The 13,651-nt window shown below is 50.5% G+C and overlaps 1 long non-coding RNA gene across 3 annotated transcripts in view; it reads left to right on the forward strand.

Moving 5' to 3' along the window:
- The window catches only part of LOC102147751 (uncharacterized), a 52,869-nt gene extending 39,950 nt beyond the window's left edge, over positions 1–12,919 (forward strand). Inside the window, exons 1-5 of one of the 3 annotated variants that reach the window (XR_002804309.2) lie at positions 5,412–6,046; positions 9,822–9,947; positions 11,478–11,853; positions 11,980–12,237; positions 12,536–12,919. This is a non-coding gene — a long non-coding RNA (uncharacterized lncRNA). Of the gene's footprint in view, positions 1–5,411; positions 6,047–9,821; positions 9,948–11,477; positions 11,854–11,979; positions 12,238–12,535 lie in introns of those variants that run through there. The other 2 variants (XR_011433110.1, XR_002804311.2) reach the window with 2 other exon arrangements.
- The last annotated feature ends 732 nt before the right edge of the window (positions 12,920–13,651 follow it).

Raw genomic sequence — 13,651 nt, forward strand, 5'->3', positions numbered from 1 at the left:
GAGAAGGGCCTCTGGGGGAAAGGCAGTCCCCCCGGTAGGGTGGGCCAGCTTCATTCTTGGTGCCCTTGGGTAGGAAAGGAGGTAGATGGGGCTGGCCTTCTTCTCTGAGGGGAGTCAGTCAAGAGGAGGGTTTTTGGACTTTATGACCCTGGGGCCTTGACTTTGGAGTGAAGGGGTGTTTCTTCAGGAGAGGAAGGTGGGAGGCTGGCTGCTGATGTAACCTGCAGTGGGACGCCCGCTTCTCCTTCAGCTGGGAGCTGTTGGAAGAACAAAGGGCTGTTCATGAGGGCAGACAGGCCCTGTTTTTGGAGGCAGAGTAACAATGACATTCTTGTGGTCATTATTGTACGAGCTGCAATAGCAACCACGCCCTTCCCCTGAAGTGTTTTGGGTCTTTACCTTCTGACTTGTCCTCATCTCAGTCTCTGCTAAGAAGGAAAGGGCCTGGAATTCTTGTTTTTTAGGCTAAAATGGGTAAAGTGAGGCACAAGGTTGGAATGTAAAAAGGAGCAAAGGTTGATGGAGATGCTCAAGCCACAGAGATGCAGCAGGAGAACAAGGACTCAGAGGAGGTCCCCTTTCCAGCTTTCATGCCTTTGGGATCCCCACGGGCTGGAGAAAATTCTGCTCCAGATGCCAGTTTTCTTGGAGTTTCTCTGCTGTCTTGGGTAGAGAGGCTTTCTCCCTAATTTTCCATCCTCAGATATGAACTCTTACTATCCTGAGATTGTCTCCCTCTTCTTGGCTTCTTTATTCTTTGCTTTGTCAGCCTGCTCATAGCAGTCCTTGCCCGGGACCTGGTGCACAGCCATGGTTGTGGGAACTCCCAGGGACCACTGAGGAGGTGACTAAAGGAATGGGGAGGGTTGATGGGGAAGCAGGATGACCTGAGTAGCAGGGGAACCCTGTGACAGTCGCTACTCTCCCAAGACTCAAAATTGGGATCTCTGTCTGCCCCCAGCCCTTTGGGGTAAATTTAGATGAGTTGTTAGGCGTGGGTATGGAGCTTAGAAAATTATAGGACCAGGGTCACTGGTCAGCAAGGGCTGAAGCGCTGACCTTCATGTGACTTCTCACTGGCTTTGTGTGCATGTTCTCCGGATCACTTTAGATCTGGCTCCAGCCAGGTTTTCAGCCTTGATTTCTCCCCCTCCTCCCCATCTCCAAACTCTGGCCCCCCTCATGGTCCCGGGAACACACTGGACTTAAGTTGCCCTTCTCCCTTTTCCTTTAGTTGCCCTTCTCTTCCTGCCCATCCATCCAGTTCTACACACACGTCCAGGTTGAGATCAAGTTCATTTTCTCCTAGAACGTGTCCCTGGCTACTTTGCACTCTCTGACAGCTTCCAGTCGCCACTGCACTCTTTACCATGAAATTAGACTGTTTCATCTTGCTCCTACTGATTCACCGTTTCTCTGAACAGTCCCACCTCCTCACTGGTAAATGAGGGGTTAGATGGATGACCTCTAAGGCTCTTTGCAGTTATAACATTCTAGGATCCTATGTCTGTTTGTCTTATCTCCTCATCTGGACTGCAAAGTCTTCAAAAGCAGGGACAACGTCTTTTCCTGGTACTGACTCCCGCAATATTCTAGCCCAGGGCTGAGCTGTGAGAGGATCCATAAGTACTTTTGTTTCCCTGATCTTTTTTTGTCCTTTTTCCTACTGGAAATGGGAGGAATGAGGAGTGGCTTCGATGCCCTGGAAGCCTGGTCTTGTAGTCTGGCCTGAAGAGAAATTGTTCCCCAATTTGTGGATATGGTAAAAATTGCCATGACATCTCGACTCTCAATGTATTCTGTTGCAGTGAATTTACACTGGGGAGCTCTGCCCAGCACAGAGAGACATCTTATTAAAGGGGGCCAGGGAACCCCCATGCAGCATACACATTTTGTGGTGAAGTAGAAAGACGTGCTCGGCTTGGTTCATGCCTTGGTTTGGCCACTTACTACCTACAAGACTTGGGCAAGTCACATGGCCTGTGTGAGTCTCCCTTGCTCCCCTCTGAAACGGCAATGGCAATACCTGCCCTGTTGTGGGAATAAAAGGATGCGACATGAAAATCTGTAAATTATAAAGCTAATAGTGGGAGGTGTGCAGTGGCCAGGAGGAAGAAGTTTGGTTACTTAACATCTCAACGTAAAAGTCAAAAAGTTAAAATGTAACAACAAAGCATAAAAAGAGAGCATAGAAGGGCTCGCCCTCTCCCGCTTTCATTATTGCACAAAGAACCACTTCTCTTCTCTGGATAATATGCTGTAGAGATGCCCCCTGCCTCTCTGCACAAAATTAAAAAGAGACAGAAAGAAATGGAAGGAAAAGAAAGCCCAGGAGTCAGGAGGAACATCCTGATACCTCTGAAAGTTGACTCTGAGGAGAGAGGAAAACGAGCAAACAGAAGCTGTCACTCACTGGCAGCCTGATTCCTGGGGGAATAATCTCTGTGAAGAAAAACTGAGATCTGAACGTGGCCTGGAGCTGGTGCGGAGACCACGGCGGCGTCCGGTGTAACCGGAGGCCCTGGGACGGAGCCTTCCTGCCCACTCTTGGGGGGGTTGGCGGCTCCGAGGGGGTCCTGCTGTTGTGCAGACTGTGCTGCTGCCCCCTGTGTGGGTGCTGCTCCCTGTTGCTCAGCATCCCAGCAGCTCTGGTGACCGGGCATGAGTGGGTATGTACGGTGGTGCCAGGCCTCACGCCACAGAAACCGACTAGAACCCTTGCCACCCCCAGCCTCTCTCGCACACTCATGCCCCTCTTTCTCTTAGCCTCTCCCAACTTCCTCTCTCTTCCCACATCCATCCGCCTTGCCTGTCACTTTTCACCCCATGAATCAGAAATCAGAGGGCCCCCTGAAGCTGGCAATTGCTGCCCCAGCCTTCTAGAAACCTGTTTGTGTGCAAACAGACAAAGGCAGCCCCCACCCCCACCCCATCACGACTTTCCAAGACGATGATTGAGTTTTTCCCCGGTTCTGCTTGATATTTCTGCCAAAGCAAGAAAAATCCTCGTTGAAGTCTAGCAGGAAATCCAATAAAAATTCTTCAAAAGATGGGCTTGACATTGAAAAACAGCAAAATTATAAAATAGGCCTTAGAAGAGAGAGAGGAGAGTTATTATATCTGGCACCAAGCAAAAGCCCCGAGACCCCGTCCAAATGAGCCATCACAGATTGAAAGTGTTTAGCTTCCCGTTGATTAAATATGGAGAAGGACCGAGGGCCTGCCAAGCCTCGGGGATCCAAAGTTTGTTTTCAGTCAGAATGTGTTTTCAGTCAATGGAAAAAATGGTCGGCCTGTGCTGGGCTGTGTAACCGAGAAGCCCCAGGTTCGGGGTGAGTAATGGCTGTGAAGCAGAAAACCACGAGGGTTGTTAATCACCCCTCCCAGGGCCCTGTAATTTAACTCAGCGACTCGTTCCACTGGGAAAGCACTCCCCATCCCCTTTCTTCCTTCTCCCTCTGTTCATTTTGCTCAAGGGGGATAGACGAGTCCCTCTGACGCTCATCTCTCTATTTCAGTTGTTAAAACTCCTCACCCCTAAGACATCTCTCTCCCCAGTCATGTCCCCATTGCCCGCTGCTCTGAACTTCTGGGGAGAACAGAGAGAGGAGACACATTCACATCGATGGGGTTCTTTCAGGGAACCCTCTTTGTCCTGGGAGCTTCCTGGAATGGAAGCCTGAAAAATCTCTTCCTTCATCATTGCCTTTCCAGGGTAGGCTGTTTTTCAGAGGTGTTCACTGACATTGTTTAAACAGGGTTATCTTACTCCAGACTTACAGTTTTCTTGTTTCCTGGGCTCTCATCTGCCCCACTGCATTCCTGTACAATTAAGAGTGTAGGGAGTCTGTTTTTGGATGTCATTAAAGCTTCCATGAGCGAGGCTCAGAGAGAGAGAGAGAAAGATCTAGAATGTATGGCATGTGGAGCTGGAACTCTGAGGTGAGCCAACCCTCGTTTCCTGTCAGATGAAAACACTTACTCTACTTTTCCGATTCCAGTCTTCCAGCCTGTGGGCAGCCTCAGGGGAGCGGGGATGCTGGCCATTTCTGACTTCCTTGCTGTGCTCCCCCTGCATGGTGCCTGGGGCCTTCATTCGCACTGTGGGTTCCACCAGCCCGCCTCTCCGGATAACTGCTTTTCATGGGTCCCACTGCACTGAAATCTGTTTAAAATTGCAGGGGACAGGCCCAGCTGAGCATTCCTTTGGTCTGCCGTTTGTTTCAAAATGGTGGTTGGCCTGAGCCGCAGCTCAATCTCAAAGACCAGGCGGCTTGATACCTTTGGGTTAAGCACCCAAATTTGGTTGCAGGAAGTCACTCAAACCAAATATTCTTTGAGGACTAGGCAAATAAACTAAAGAAAATGAGTACATAAATGGCTTTAAAATGATGACCTGTGAAACGCTCAGTGGTTTAGTGGAAACAGATTCTTTCGTAAGGACAGCAAGTCTTGGGCAGCTGAGCTGTGGAGGACATGAGCCCAGTCAGCAAATACCACAAGTGACCAATGATGAAGGAGCAAGAAGGAGACAGCTCCATGGGGTCCAGTCGTCCCAAATGGCAGCGAGAGAAGTTCTGGGAAAGGAGAAAGTTAAATCAAAAGCTGTGGAGAGGGTGTAGTGTGTGCGTGTGTTTGTGTGTGTGTGTGAAAGAGGAAAGAGGAGATGCTCCGATGTCACCACTCTTGGGAGGGAGATCAAGGAGGTGATTATAAGAGGAAGAAAGAGGACAAAACAGAGCCAAAGTCGGTCCTCATGTACAACCCTCCGCCTTCGCATCATTATAATCCTCCTCCTCACCATAGCCACCATTTACTGAGTAAATACGATGTGCCAGCACTGTGCAAAAGCTTTATATGTTGTCTAACATAGTCCTTCCAACAACTCCCCGGGACATGCTTTATCTTCTTTCTTCACAATAAGGAAGCTGAGATTCCGCGTCTGGAAGAGCACAAAGGTTGGAAGTGGCAGAGTCAGGATTTGAACCCAGGTCTGTGTAGCTTCACACCCTGAACCCCTAAAGGTAGTCGGCAGGCAGGCTGTCGTAGGCAGTGATTCCGGGGGCCCAGACATTTGGAGCGAACCCAGGAGGGTCCACATCAAAGATTCCACTTCACCGAGGGGAAGAAAACCAGTAGCCCCATCAGGTGGGCAATCTGCATACCAAAGAGCCCGGGGGGCGGGGTGGGGGGCTGCTGAGTGCCGGGTGGGCAGCAGCAAGCCCAGGTTGGAAGGGTCAGTGGCAGGTCACTGTCACCATCAATCACCCACAAGCCTTTTGTCTATAGGGGTGAGCAGGAGGGGCCTGGGCTGGGCACCAAGCCGAGCGGGTGAACCAACAGAATTTAAGGGACTCTGCTGGTGGGAGGAGATGGGAGGGAGTGTTTAGAATTTTAAGGGGAATCTTTATGGTTTGGGGAATACTCTGGTGGGTGAAAATGTTCTGTTCCTCTGTCCAGGAGCTGTGCTGATGAACATTCTGATAACAAACTAGTTTATCCCGATGTTGTCACCTCCAGGACTGGGTTTTGTATATATCTGTCCATCCATTTTCGAATGCCTCCTTGACCTGCATCACCACAGTTCCAGAAGTTACCAAGAAACGCATTATTATATGTGCATTCAGAGAAACTTACAGTTGAAAAAAATACATACATGAAACATGTATATATATAATATATGATATATATGTATACACGTGTATATAATAATATGTATACGTGAAGTTTAATAGTAGTAAATATACATATACGAGCCAGCCCTGGCGGTCTAGTGGTTAACATTCGGTGCTCTCACCGCTGCAGTCCGGGTTTGTTTCCTGGTTACGGAACCACACCACCGGTCTGTTGGTTGTCACACTATGGTGGCTGCGTGTTGCTGAAAGCTATGCCACCGGGATTTCCAATATCAGCAGTGTCACCTATGGTGGACAGGTTTCAACGGAGCTTCCAGACTGAGACAAACTAGGAAGAAGGACCTGGCCACCCGCTTCCAGAAAAGTTGGCCATGAAAACAGCAGAGCATCGTCTAACACAGCACTGGAAGGTGAGGGGATGGCATGAAAAGAGGGTTCTCCTGACGTACCCAGAGGTGCTGGGAGTTGGAATAGCCTTGATGGCAATAGTAACAAATATATACACGTATGTTATGTGCCAGGCACTGTTTTAAGTATGCGTATATATTAGAAGGACTCCTAACAATGACTGGCTGAGGTAGGAACTCCTATTATCTCGTCTTTTCATATGAAGAAACTGAGGCACAAGCACGTGAAGTGACTTGCTCAGGAGGCCGGTGGAGCAAGGATTCAACTCTAGGCTGTGTGGAGAAGGCAGGGAGATGCTGACACCTTCAAGAACAGGATGAGGAACGAAGTGAGCAGGCATAACTCAGACTCGTGGCTGCGGGAGGTCAGGGAGGGCGGGCAGGGCCATGTGGGCAGGAAGCTCTGGGGAGAGCGTAGACTTGGACAAATTGTAGGATGGGGCCGTCCAGAGCAGAGGCTGGGGTGAGACTGACCGTAGGATTTTCCTGGGAAAGAGTGAGTCTGAGTACAGAGCAGGGGGCGCTCAGGGGGCAGTGAACACATAGGCCAGTGGGCAGGCCTTGAATGCCAGGCAAAGAATTTGGTCCGTTCCCTCTGAGGAGGTGGGGCTCCCTGGCGCCTTTGGAGCCTGGAGCTGGCACCGTGTGAAGAACTAGGAGACCTGAATTCCAGGCCTGGCTCTGCCTTTAGGCATCTTGCTCAAGGTCACTCAGCTAATTCGTCTCTCTGGATTCCAGCTATGTCATTTTTTAAATAAAAGGATTAGGCTAGATGAACCCCTCTGGCTATAAAGTCTGTGGTAAAACCAGAAGAATCTGGCAGTGTTTTTGAGGAGGAATAGGGCTGAGAGAAACTGGAGGTGGTGAAAACTTGGAGTGAGAGAATGTAGAACCAGAAGGGATCTTAGAGACCTTCCCCTCCCTGTTTTACAAGTGGGGAAACTGAGGCACAGGAAGGTTAAGTGGTTTTCCCAAGCCACACAGCCCATTACTGTTGAGCTGAGGTGAGCGTGCTGGCTCTGCCCAGTGGTCTAATCTGCCTGTCCTGCCCCCGCCAGGAGGAGCTCTGAGGGGACTGGGCTTGGAGCAGGGAGGGAGGGGGCGGGGCAGGGCTAAGCCTGGGAAGGCCATCGGCCTTCATTCTGAGCCCATTTTATCACCACTGGCAGGGTGACTGTCCCCAAAGGAGCATAGCTCAATAGAGCTCCCGATCCTGGGTTCCAGTCCCGGCTCTGCCATGGCAAGGCCCCCCACTCTTTGGGGGTAGTCTTCTATGCCTTTCTGTAAAATGGCAGGGCAGTCCCTGCTCTTGGATGTCAGCTGAGGCCACAATGGCCTGAGGGCCACCAACAGGGAGAATTGAATCTGAGGTGGGACCAGGGCCAGCGTCCACTGTGGAGGCAGACCTGCAGGCCTGGGCTCCCTTTTGCTTCTCGGGGCCCAGAGCCCTGTTCCTCGTCCGTCCTGTGGTGTGGCAAAGGTTCTGGCTGGAGCTCCGGGGCCGGGTGCAGGTGGTGAGGCTGTGGAGGGCTGCCTGATCCCCTGACACTTGAATGAACTCCCTCCCAGGTTCTTATTAGCGCTCATGTCAAAGGAGTCTGGTAAAAGTTAACAGGCCTCCCTGCCTTGAGGAGATCAGAGGGACAACTGGAGCTTACTGGGGTCAGGCGGAGGTCACTGAAACCTGCTTGATAGGGCAGTCACTGGAGCTAACCCAGGTTTATGGGCCTGTGCCACCCCCTCCCCTGATCTGGAACCCAGGGCTTCTTCCAGGGTGGCTGACCTGAGCCCTCCTTCATCCAAAGGCCCCTTGGAAGGTGGCCTGGGCCTTCTTGTGGGGGCCTCCTCCCTGTTGGCCCTATACCTTCCCTAGGCCTGTGCATGGCGGGGAGGGAAAGGGACGCAGCCAGGAGAGCGCAGGACGGTTCTGGGGATGAGATGCCTGGCTGATCTGGGCCTGGGCGAGGCCTGGGCAGGTGTGACCCTGGTCGCTGACCCCTGGTGACCCAGAGGGGGAGGAGGTGAGGGTCGGGATTTGGGGAGGCTGTTGGCTAACATTTACCAGGACCTTTGAAGATGTAAATGCTTCCCCAGGCCCTGCTAGGATTGATGGGGTCAGAGTTCACAGGCATGGTTGCCTGCTTCTCCAAGTGGGCTGGAAATCTTGCAGACAGATGAGTTAGGGTCCCATGTGATGGGACTTTCCCCAAGGGCGGAGGGCTCATGCGAAATGCTATTTCTGGGGCTCTCCTGGATCAGGCCCAGTGACTTGAAGGCCTTAGGAGGGGCTGACGGAAGCTGTCTTTCTCAAGTGCTCCCATTTCTCTCGGGTGTGTTTTCCAGGGTGTGTCTGATCACACACTATCAGTCACTGGAAGATCCAGGAGACAGCCTCCGTCTCCTGCCTCTCCCTGATTTGTGCTTTTTATTGTACAAATACTAGATTGCTTAAGATTTCCTGTTCATATCAGGCTCTTTCACACCTGGTACCCATCCTGTGCTAGCGCCTCTGCAGGCATGTTCTTCCCATCTTCTCAGCGTGGCTAACTCCTATTCACCCTTTAGCATCACCTCCTCCAGGAAGCCTTCCAGAATGGAATCTGCCCCTCTGCTCTGTTCTCCTGTAGAATTTAATGACTCATTCAATCAACCAATGTTAATGTGATACATACCAGGCCCTGTTCCATTGGGAATGCATCAGTGCATAAAACAGACCCAAATCCTTCCTTCAGAGAACTTACATTCTAGAGGGCAATGATAGCAAGCAATTACATAACCCTATTTCAAATGCTTTGCATGTATTAACAAATGTAATCCTCAGAACATCCGTATGAATTAGGTCGATTAGTATTCAGATTTCATATAGGAGTTTACACATCCAATAACGGGCACATTTAATTTAATTTAATCCTTACGGCAGCCTTATGAGCTAGATGTTACTTTCCTCATTTTACAGATGAGGAGACCAAGACTTAGAGGAGTTAAGTGTGTCCAAGTTCATCCAGCCAGTAAGTAGTAGGACGAAGCAGGGTGGCTCTAAGCCTGTGAAGGACCAATTGCCTCCCTGTAAGAATAGTACTCCGCATTTCTGCATTGAAGCAGTTTCTCTGTCCATTTAAATGATCTGCTCATCTTCTCCATCATCTTGGGAGCTCCCCCACGCAGTGACCTTCGCTTATTTATCTGTATCCTTTGAACTCCCCTTGTGTTAGGTACTTAATCAGCTTCTAACGAATACCTGTCTGTTAATTGATTGACAGCTGTAGGTGGGTGGAGACAAGAATAAAGCAGCTAATATTTATTGCACATACTCTATGCTGGGCTGTGCGTTGGTCCTTGCTAAGCATGAGCTCTTCCAGTCCTTACAGTGTCGTATAAATTAGCTGTGACTGCTCCGAGGCTGGCAGCTAGTATGTGCTAAAGATGGCACTTGAATCACAGGTTTCTCTGACTACAAAACTCCCTGTCCTTTCCTCTAGGCCACAGGAGGCTGCTCAAAGGAAAGGGGGCCCCTCCGAAGGCAGCGAGCTGAGCCTCCTGGCTCCTGCTATTTCAGTCCCCACCTGGCAGGAGGCCTTAGAAACACGAAGAGGCTGGGCCTGTGGGGCTCGCGCCTGCATCCACGACAGGTTGCAAGGCATCTGGAGGAGTTGAGGCTTTCCTTCCAAGATTATTCCCACCTACTCAGCTGTTTGAAGTAATTAAAGGGAGTGACTGGGCACATCAAAGGTGTTCAATGAACTTTTACTGATTGTTGTGGAATCATTCACTGTTGTAGAGAAACAGCTGGATTCAGACTAAACTGGCTGATGCTGCGGGCGTTTTCTGTGCAAGGAGGAGGATTACGGCAGAATAGACTTCAGTCTTCAGGCCCGGAGCAGAAATGGGAGAGTTCCTGCTCTACGTACGTTTGGTTTCTTTGTTCTGACATCTGTTTTTGTGTTTTTTTTGCTTTCCCAATTATGAGGGGCAAACAGACTTGAGTCTTCTGATTCGTCTGCTCATAGGGCTTAGCAGACTGGCCAGCTGGGTGTCTGTATGGGGCGAGGGGGATGCAAGAGATGGACTCAGGTCACATGGCTGTCAGGGGACCAGAGCGTGTGTCTGGGGCCTCCCAGGTTCTCCCTCCTGCTATCGGGTCTCCTTAGCTTCTGGAGCCCCGTCTCTCACAGTAGACAGCCATGTCAGATTCCCCCACTCCCTTTGGTTAATCCCCTATTTTGCTTGACTAAGAGTCAAAATGTGGGACTGCACCCAAACGAACTAAGCTCACTAAATCACTGGCAGGTAATTTGATAGACGAGTTGGCCAGCACCCACTGTGGGAATTAAGCAAAGCCTGAGCTGCGGAGACAGTAGGAAACAACCTTGAGTGACTGGTGAAGAGCGGCCTCATTTCACCCGGAGACAGGCCCAGCCCCAGCTCCACAACTCCGAGTGGAAGGCTGGTGTGTGCCAGGTGGACTGCTGACATTTCTCTCTCAGCCTCTTCCTCCAAAAGGCAGGACCAACAGACCCTGGGTCCTTGCCCTGCCTCACCTGGAGCTGGGGTATCTAACTGTTGAGAAGGGAGTGACTGTAACTGTGTCCCCACCAGCCTAGGTCTTATTTCCTTGAGCCCTCCGGTAAGAACACCAGCAAAGGATCTCGTTGGTTGAGTTCACTTGTTTGTTGAGCTAACTCAGAGGGAACAAGGGTCTTTCAACAGATGGGAGTGGTGTTGTACAAATGGGTGTTTTATGGGCCATGTGCAGAAACTGACTGCTTGTGGAAGGCTGCGCCAATCTGCAAAGGGGCCAGTTGCAAAGGAGAAACTTCTAGGTCCTTTCATCATGATGGGGATTGTTAACTCTGACTTCAGATAAGCAGAACAAACAAACCTCAGCCCACGTGGGGACTGGTTCTGCCCCCATTCTTTGCTTTTCTAAGCCATCAAAGCCAAGTTCCTAAAGCCTGACTGTCTCACGGTACTTTCTGATGGTTTCTTTGTTTTGTTTATTGTGCTTATGACAAGTGCTAACAGACCGCTTTCAAAGTGTGTTGATATTTCGGTTGTTTTTGAATGGCCCTTCTGTTTTTCTGCATCTGGACAGCATTAGAGTCTGGCCCCAGGGAACCACTGGGTTCCTATAAAAGTGTACCAGGTCCCCTTTTGCAGCAAACACTGGCCATGGCAAGATCAGACACTCCATCTGGGCAGGAACAAACACCCCAAACCAGAGCAGAATCATGAGACAGTTGTTAGCAGAAGGGAAGAAGGCCCAGGCTGGGAAGGGCCAGCGAGCCCTGCCAGCTGGACCCGGGGTGTTCTTTCTGTCCAAGGGCATATTGGGATTTTCCCATGGGAGGACTCCATCTAGCAGAGGGCCGGGCACAGGGCGATGCCACTAAGTGCTGGTCGTGGATAGGTTCCCTCTCTCTTTGTCTTCTCCCAGGGTGCCTGCTCAACCACCAGTGACCAGATAGGGGGCTCTGGGCATTAGACAAGAAACAAGAGCTGGAAGAGAGAGAAGAGCCTGGAGCCTGGGGCTGACCCGAAGAGGCAGGGCAGCCCCAGGGCGGCCTGCACTGCAGCTCCCGACCTGCTTCCCTTCACGGCTCTCTTTGGGGATCTTTTGGGAACAGAGTGGGGTGGCACTGTCCTCATAAGATTGATGTTTGTTTTTCTGGCCTTTCCCTTTCTACTTCTCCTGATCTGCCCCATCCCCACGCCTGCCACATACTGCCTTAGAACCAGCTTCCTCCATGAGAGAGAATCTCGGGGTACAGACCAGGTGCAGAGGGAATGAGTTACCCATACAGTCGCGCTTGGTAAGTTCAGCACAGACTCTCATTCATTTCTTCAAGGCTTCTGGGTTTTCCTCCTTTTGAGCTGGCTGAGATTGTAGCCCACGTAACTTACCAGCTTGTCGATGGTTCTCTCTGGTTTGGTTTCAGGAGTGGCAGGGCCCCTTTCCGACTGATCTCCAGGGAAGGCTGTGGCTCAGCTTGAGAAGGCCCTGCCTCTACCCCTATATTTAGCAGGGCCCTGGAACTCGCTCTCAGAGTCAAATGGGGTAGAGATTGAGAGGGCCGACAGTGAGCTCTGATGCCTCAGTGCTGCAGCTGGAGGGGATCCAGGCCTTCCAGATGAGGGAAAAGTGAGCTCTGCCGGCTGGTCCTCAAACAGAACCACAGGAGGCCTGTAGACCTATGGTTAGTGAGTTCATGCGTATAAATACGTTGGGGTGGGGTCAGGGGCTGCACGATGGGATTGGCTGGTGATTGCTGGTCTCTACCCACTAGGCCTCAAAGTTCTTGACTTATTTATGGTGACCCTCCCTAACATTTCCTTCCAGGTACACACTACCTTGTTAAACATTCCCATTTAAGCCACCTGTCCTACCCTGGATCTTTTTCCTTGAAGTTTTAGCATCCTTAGAATTGTATGTTACTGCACTGACTTAAGCCCACCTGGGACATCTGATAAAGTGTCACCATTTTGTTTCTCCAGGACAAGAACTGCATTGGTTGTTGGTTCCAGCAAGGAGACAAAGACAGACTCCGGGTCCAGGGCCCGGCACACCCAGACAGGCCGGGCTGATTGGCCTCTGAGAAGCTGAAAGGCATGAATATTCTATAAGAAGAACATTTCCTGTTTTCCAATGTGATTCTCTAAATGGGGGAGATAGAGAACTGTGGTGTTCTGTCTGTCACACAGTCGGTGTGTGTGTGCGCACGAGTGTGTGTGAATGCTTGTCATTTTGAAAAATTTCAAATTTTATGTAGCAGTTTCTTTCTCACCAGGGTCCCCTGCTTGTGTGAAACTTTAATTTTATAGCTTTGGCTGTTAATTCATCATGGGGACCACCATCAATAAATACTTATTGAGCTTTCACTGAGCGCAGCATGTTGAAATAAGAACTATATATTCAACTCAAGAGGAGTCAATAGCAGATGGGGGTAGATTTGGGGAGGAGTGGAAGAAACAATCATTAAGGTCTCCTCCAACCCTGAGATTTTATGACTTTATAACTAAAGCGATAGGGTCCACTTACACATTAGGCAGTCGGCAGCTCAGACAAGAGAATGGGGCTACAGGAGATGTATGGGTCATCACAAAGGTAGTCACCTTCAGAAAACCCACCCAATGCTGCCAGCACATGTCTTCAAGCCTTATGTCCATTTTGGGATTCACGGCTGCAAAGGGATGGAGTGAATCTTCTTGGCTTTTCCCATGGTGCCCAGTAAAAGTAAATATTTGCTGACTGATGGTTGCCGTTTGATTTTGGAATTTAAAAGGAGCACAGACCTTGGGGAAGTTTGGAGCCTGTTGATGCTTTGGCAGGAAAGGACCAAGTATCCTATTTTGCAGGCTTCTCAGAGGCAGCCTGGTGGGAGTCCCCACTTGGTGGGAACCCTGGAGTGGCGTGGGCTGGGAGCAAGGCTGCCAGAGGGAGGGCTGCGTGCCTCTCATGGAGCCTATAATCAGACCAGAAACAGCCTGCCTGCCACAGCAGTGACTCAGGCCTCCTGGGGGGTTTTCTTCAACATCATGAAGATGAACATGACTCTGAGAATTCCCTTCAGACCTGGGCTTTGTGCTAGTTTTCTCCATATTTATGGGAAG

The sequence above is a fragment of the Equus caballus genome, chromosome 27 (genome assembly GCF_041296265.1).
Source record: "Equus caballus isolate H_3958 breed thoroughbred chromosome 27, TB-T2T, whole genome shotgun sequence".
Lineage (NCBI taxonomy): Eukaryota > Metazoa > Chordata > Mammalia > Perissodactyla > Equidae > Equus > Equus caballus.